General features: G+C 36.3%; 1 long non-coding RNA gene across 1 annotated transcript in view; it reads left to right on the top strand.

Moving 5' to 3' along the window:
• Positions 1–3343: 3343 nt before the first annotated feature.
• The window catches only part of LOC111737549, a 34924-nt gene continuing 30444 nt past the window's right edge, over positions 3344–7823 (top strand). The window contains exon 1 of the long non-coding RNA XR_002779465.1: positions 3344–3488. This is a non-coding gene — a long non-coding RNA (uncharacterized LOC111737549). The remainder of the gene's footprint in view (positions 3489–7823) is intronic.

A 7823-nucleotide genomic window follows, 5' to 3' on the forward strand; every position in this document is an offset into this window, starting at 1 on the left:
AATACTGTTTATATGAATGTTATTTATAATAAGCCCAAACTGGGAAAAATTTAAATGATCATCTACTGGCTGTAGGATGAATAAATATATTTGTAATAGTCAGAAAAATAAACACTATACAGCAATGAAACCACAAACTTGCTTCAGGTAATACCATGAAGGATTTTCACAAAACAAAATGAATAAAAGAAGTCAGATACAAAAATTATGTACAGAGGATACATAGATTCCTTCTATGTAAACTTCAAAACAATGAATCTAATTGCAATAGGCTGAAAATTTGTGCCTCCCCAAAATTCATCTCTTGAAAGCGAATCCCCAATGTGATGATATTTGGAGATGGACCCTTTGGGAGGTGATTAGGTCATGAGGATGGAGTCCTCATGAATGAGATTGTGCCCTGTTAAAAGAGGCCCCAGAGAGCTTACTCATCCCTTTATGCCATGTGAAGACATAGCAAAAAGACAGCTCTGAACCAGGAAGTGGATCCTCACCAGTCACAAAATCTGTGGCCTTCTTGATCTTGGACTTTCCAGCCTCCAGAAATGTGAGTGATCCATTTCTGTTGTTCATAGGCCACTCAGTCCATGGTATTGTATTATTGCTGATCTGTAGTTATCTTAGTCTGAATGGTGCCTGAAATGAGGCATGAGTTTTATACTTATGATTTGTAAATTTTGCTATATTTTTTCCATTAATAGTTTATAAACAGTTTACAAAAATTCATATAAATTATTAAAATAATTGAAAACAGGTTGAATCATTATAATGAAAGCCAACACTGAGATTGCTTTTAAAAATTCAAGTCACAACTTTTGTAAGAATCATACCCAAATCAAAATAACAAAGTAGGATAATAATAATAAAGAGATGGGCAAATAGTGAGAAAATGCCTGTGTGTAGGCATATTATATATACAGCAGAAATAATGATCTTAATGTAGAAAGTAAAATCATGCGAAAAGCATTAACTCTGAAAAGAAAATTATTTAATATGAGACAATTCACAATGAAGATACACTTATGGATCTGTGTTCTGAATTCACTGATTCCAAAATACATAAGAAAAGTACTTAGAAATATAAGCAGCAAGATGTAAAAGAATAATACTCTTGGTGGGAGACTGACATATATTGTTATATTTTTTTTACAGCTCAATTACAACAAAATAATGGCTATAGTATTAGAATAATACAATTAATATATATAGAACAACATTTCTTAACATCGATTCAATACACTTACAAACAGAAGATCACAGTTATAATAATAAATTCTGTATTCACAATGTAATAAAACAAGAAATTTATTACAAAATGATAAAGAAAACTAATCTAATCACTTGGAAATAAAAACAAAAACCTCTGCTAAATAATCTTTGGATCCAAGGCTTAATCAAAGCTCCTAGGACAAGTTATTAAAATTAACTACAATAAGATTTTATGTATCATAGTAATCTCATTGTAGCTATTTAGTCACTTATAGGCGTGGCTGAGACTTTAAAAAGAACAAAATTCATTTACTTAATTATATTTTTCATTAAATAAGAAATAATGAAACTAAATGAAATAAATATTCAACTCCAGAAACTAGAAAAGTTGCGGCAAAATGAACCTATTAAATTAACAAGGATTAAATTAAACAATAGAAAAACTTTTAAATGCATCTGAAAACTTTTAAAATTAAAAACAATAATATGTATGCAAACATATCAAGTCTAGTAATGAAAGACAAGAAAAAATAATTGTGCAACGTGATGAATGCCAAAAGGCATAAACTCAGTTACCTAAGAGACTGACAAATAATGCTGCTTTTTCTCAGAACAAAGAACTTCTCTTACTTCATCTGATCAAAGGGTGCTGTACATAGTGGGGTTTTTTTGTTTGTTTGTTTGTTTTTACATTACTAGGTGATAAGCCCTTCTAATTTAGAGTGCTACCTCAGATTTTTCCCTATTGTTATTTTAATAAGTTCATCAAAGATGGTTTTTGTTTGGTTGTTGTTGAATTTTGTTTTGTTTCGTTTGTTTGTTTGTTTTACCATTTCAAGGTCTTTTATCCCTTCTCCTTGTTAGTTTCCAAAAGAAGATACAACACAAGGGGCAATGACGACATAAAGTCAATATGCTCCTTTATTATTAGAGTTATTTTATCATTAGTCAAATACATGCCTTGTACAATACCGGACTTTCTAAGACATATCTGGAGTTCTGGCTTAATCTCATGGCTTGGCCAACTTGTTTGCTCAAAGTTCCCTGTCTTACTACTGACATGGAGAGCAAGGATCCCAACACCTCATGAGTGAAAAGCAAAACTATGAGGGTGCAATTTATCCAAGTCTTGAGCCTTGAGCAGAAACACTTAACGAGGATGCTATATATATATTTTTTTCTTTTTTAACAAATATTGACCTTGGATGTGTTAGTAAACAGTTTTACTAGCATCCTGGCATCTGAACAATCTGATGAGCCATAAGGTAGAATGATGAGAGAGAAAGAACACTGCTTCCAGCTACATGATTATTTTCCCCCAGATAAGCATGGCCTGAGACAGAAAGGGTTTCACAGAGTCTGAGCAACAAATGCCCACCTTGCCTCAGTGTCAAGGGGCTCCAAGAGCAAGAATAAAACACTGGTCCTGGCTTGGTTAAAAAATGTGGCTGTGGATTTTCATTTGCTCCTCCTGATAATTTATAGGATGTGAATAATCAACCTGATTTGGCTAACATATGTAAATGGTTCCTAATGATTGCTTAAGTAACAAAGACTCTGCTATGAGAGCACTTTATAAAAGCAAATTTCCTCAGAATAGTGAGTGCCTTGAGAACAATATTTTTCTGAGCCTGATACAGAGTGGTGAGTGGAGCCCACTGTATTTTTATATATAACTGTGAAAAACAATTAGTTTTCCGTAAATGAAAAGGCATCTACAAAGGAAATTCTTTAGAAAATAGTCCATCAACCGAAGCCTAAGGGAATTGAAGGGAAAATAACTGTTGTAGAGGATTCAGAAACATTTTTTTTTCTGCCTCCAATTAGAAAAACAATATATTTAACCCCTGGTCTTTACCGTTGGGTGAGATAGGTTTTCTTCTTAATTTTATTCCTCAAAGATTTTTCTGTGACACCAAGTGCTGAAATTACAAAGATGAATGAAAACCCTGAAGTTTGTCAGAGACAGAGTTATAAGCATGTGTAATTCATCTTGTGGTTTCTTCTACTGAGACTTTACTGCAGCGATTTAAAAATATCAGTGAGAATTCTGGCATGTGGTGTCATCAACCAGAAATAACTTTGCATCAAATCTCCAAATGGTCTTTCTGATTGAAATGCATGCCCAGGCTGAGGAGTCACACTTCCTCTTTCTTAGGCTTGCTCTGCCCTTTAGAGAGAGGAGGCAGCAGTTCTAACTGAAACTCTTGAAGGTAATAGATCTTAATGTGGATTCGATTCTGTATCAGTGGCAGTTCCCTGAGCTATATAGATAACAGGTAAGTTATAAAAGACTTTCTAGCTGTTTATGGTAGCTAAACGTAGACCATAAAATTTTAAGACTAAGTGGAACTTTAGGAACTATGCCATTCATGGTTAATTTTCTCATTTTGCAAAAAAAGAAAGCTGAGATTTAAGAATTTAGATGTTGTGATGGTCATAAAGCTAAATGGAACCTTCAGAATTCTTGACTCCCCAAACTTATCTGTCTGTTGTATCGATATTTTTATCATGCTTAACATGATTATTTTATTAAGTCTATCTCAGTGCTTTGCTTGGTGATTACTAAAAAATAAATTGTCGACAATCTCTGGAGCATAAGAAATATACCAGAAAACACAAGGAAGATATTGTCTGGATTTCAGAAGGAGGTAGAAGATGTACATGTGCTGTGGAAATATCTGACTGGTCAGTTCTTGCTAATTGCTGCAAAGAAATGAAAAGCAAGATAGCACTCACGATTGGTGACTAACATGGAGGAAAACATCAGGCCACAAGAAGCTTTTATTTATTTATTTATTTATTCATTCATTCATTCATTCATTCATTCATTTATTTATTTATTTACTACCCAGATGAATCGAGCTGTTAAAGTAGGTATGTTTTGGTTTTAGAAAAGCATTTAAAAAGGTTTTTTTCTCATTATTCCTTTTTTTTTTTCTTTCATTCTGTGACAAAATGTTAGCCAGAGCACCTGGTTTGTGAACTGGTTTGATAACTCTAAACAACAAGTCCAAGGTGGTTTCACTTTCTGGCTTCTTGTCAGCCTGGGCAAAACTTCAAGTGGCCCCCCTCAGAATCTGTCCCCTGGTTCTGCCTGGTTCAATACTCCCAGCCCACGAACTGACAAAATATGTAAGTTACATAAAGTTCCCTATCCCCAAAGCTGGCTCTGGATGCAGAAAAACTTCTGTCTCAGTCGTAGTGATTTTGTCCCTAACGTTTTTAAGTCACAGGGAAAACTAATATTATTGTATCCTGTAGCTTGAAACTTGTCAAGGTATCTTGCTTTTATCTTTCTTTCTTTCTTTTTTTTTTTTTCATTCATTACAAAGCTGTCAAAAGCTTAGGCATAGGCGGTGGTTCTTTGGGCTCAGCTGCACACATTCCAGTGGCCTCTTCCCGTCTGAAAACCAGTCTTTTCTGCGAGACATGCCTTCATCTAGTTAACAAAGCAGGATGTAAGGATCTGGCCCTGCCCAGGGAACAATCAGCATCCGGGTGACTGCTTTGAAAGCAGCATTATATTAATACAAGATCTCATTAGAACCCCTTTCCTGAGAGCTGGGGCTATCGTCCCAGTTTAGATGGAGATTGTGGTGTTCATTATGCGCTGCCTCTCTGTACCATCAAACGGCCTGAGGAGAGAAAAATCTTTTGACCTTTGTAATTGCTACAATATTATGGAAGTTTCTTTCTCTATATGAACAGAGCAATAAATATTGCAGAGCTGTACATTTTTTCCCCCAAAATTCAATTAAAATAGAGAAAAAAAATTGCTTCTGAAGACGTTCAGTGGCACCAGGCCATCTACCCTCTGGGAAGGGCATTCGTGGGGGGTTATGCGGTGGGTGGCAAGACTCAGGGTCCATTTGGGATCATTTCCAGGAACTGGCTCGAGGCTCTGGGTTGCAGAATTAGCTCACCCAGGGCTTCAGCTCCTGGTTTCAGACTCATTAAGACTGTCTTGTCAGGGTAGGTATGTGATCAGTTTCCGGACTGCAAACTAAGCCCAATAAATTGCTGAACTCGGCTTAAAAAGTTAATTACCAAATCTGGTGCATGTGGTGCAAAAAAAAAAAAAAGGACAGAAACTACAAATTAATGTGCAGACAAGCAATTTAAAGAGACTTAACTTCAAAAATATAAATATTCCTCTGCTACGACTGGGGCTTGAGCACAGTTTCGATTCACCTCCAAGTTCTTGTTTCTTTTCCACTTGCTAACCTGTGCCTTTTCTGTTCTCACATGGGCGTATGTGTGGTGATGTGCTCTGAAGCTTGTCAGGGTGTCTGGATGGATTAAATACATGGCACAAGGTGTGAGTAGCTTTTCCAGGTACATTAAAAATGTCTACATGCAAGCCAAATATGATGCTTTTTTTTTGTAGAAATATACATTGGGTTCCAGTTTACAAGTTTTCCTGAAGGGCCACCATTTTTAGGAAGGAAATTCCTTCAGATTTTTTTTCAAACTGGTATTATAAAGATAGTAGATCCTGTCTGCTCTTTGTTCCCCTTCATCCTCATGAGTTGAACATATATGTGGTTCCTTTTAACCAGATATGTCTTAACAATTTTAGCTTTCCTGGGCCTGGTTTAAACATACCTAAGAAAGCAGAGTTGAGCAAAAGGTGCTATAGAGTATACACTCTGTAAAAGCAGAGACCTGTCTTTTCATTCTTGATCCCTATGGTGCCTGGCATAAAAAACTGACTGGCATTTCATCCTTGTTGGAATAAGAGGAAAAGCAAAGCAGAAGAAATACGATCTATTCCCTTAAAAGATCACAGTCTGTTTAAGGAAACACAGCGGTCAAAGACTAGCATGCGTGATAATAACGTGGTAGTAACGTCACAGAAGTACATGCAAAGTGCTCAGGATCACGGAGCACAGAGTGCCTTCAGGACACAGCGCTGTTCCAACAAATGTTGAGGAAATCGTCTGAGCGGTGTCACACCCTGAGTTTGCTTCACACAGATCAATGTCCTTATTTCTCCAGCCAAAAAGAATGAGCATTTCCAGAGTGTTTACTGGGGGCAGGTGCCACGCTACATGCTCCCATTCATGGTGTGCAATCCTTCACACAGTTTTGTTACGTAAATATACTCTACGTAAGTATGGTTATTCTGATTTAAGAGATATACAAGTTAATGCTCAGGAAATGTAGGTTACTTCACAAATGCACAGTGGGAGCAAACCAAAGCTTCAAATCTAATTATGCCTTAAACACCAAGCCTGTAACCCATCCACACCACCATGAATACAACTGGATAACAGGAAAAATAAAATCTTGTCTTCTCTGCTAGGAAGAAAAAGTATACACATTTATTCTCTCCTCTCCCAATTCTTCAAGCTCTATGTTCATTTCTTAGGAGTTTATTTTTTTAATCAATGCTTCACATCGACTTTAATTTGCTTTATTAAAAAAAGGGGGGAAAGAAGAAAAGCCTAGAAAATCCACATAGCCAGTTAATATCACCTCCTCCCACGTCTTCCAATTTATTCTGGAAAAACTTTGCAGTTGGCTAATGGTTACAACATCAACGAAATAACTTCTTTCTCTTTCCTCATTAAACTAAAGGGAAAAAATCAACTGATGCACTGCCTCCTTGTTGACTGGTAGCTCATTACAGGGGCTAATAAGAGAAAATACATTCTCATATACTAATCATTGGAGCTCAGATAATTTGAGGAGAGCCACCTGCTGAGTAGTATCCATTTTTGCTTCTGACTTTATATGTATTAGTCTGGTCAATTTCCCCAGGCTGGCCTGATTGGGAAAGTTTTATTAAAACAAATGGAAATGAGACTTAAAGTTAGTAAAGAAAAACAGAAGTGATGTCTGAACCACTGACACAATCTTTACCCTGGGCCAGATGCACTGACCAAGGGGGTCTGTGGCAGAGACTGTAATGCAGTCATCAAAATCTGAGGTTTTTCCTTCTTGCATACAGCTAGACTACATTTCCCAGCCTCCCCTGCAACCAGCTGCCATCTTCCATTTTCCATCTAAGGATACTATATATGCTACTTTCAGATCCCAGTAGTAAGACACGCACACATGCACATGCATAGTTCTTCTTTCTCTAGACTCTCTCTCCCCTGAATAAGTTATTCTGCAAAATTAAAGTATGAATAACACCTAGAGTGTGACAGGTAGAGCCTTACATAAAACAATTTTAATACTATGTGATAAATACAATAGAGGTACACATAAGATACAATGAAAATTTAGGGGGATCACAGAAAGATTATTTGGCAAGATGACAATATGGCTGAATGTTGAAAGACAGGAAGGTTTTGGATAAGCATAAACTGGAAGCAGACAATCGTAGGGAGACAACAGACTAGTTATATTTCTCTACAGTCTCATTCTGCTCTAAACCCCTTACATATCAGAAAAACATATACATATTTTTTATAATTGTTATTTAGAATAAATTTATTAAAAGGCTGAAAATATGAAAAGTGCCTCAATCAGATCAAGGATGAAGAATTACTGGAAGATCAAAAAGCAGATGATATCAGGTCAACAGGGAAGCATAATCGAAAATTACAGCCCAAAGCACACGCAGAAAAAGAAGAGCTTTTGAGGTGAGGCAGTGAATGGAG

Source organism: Pteropus vampyrus, unplaced genomic scaffold, assembly GCF_000151845.1.
Source record: "Pteropus vampyrus isolate Shadow unplaced genomic scaffold, Pvam_2.0 Scaffold28, whole genome shotgun sequence".
Classification (NCBI taxonomy): Eukaryota; Metazoa; Chordata; class Mammalia; order Chiroptera; family Pteropodidae; genus Pteropus; species Pteropus vampyrus.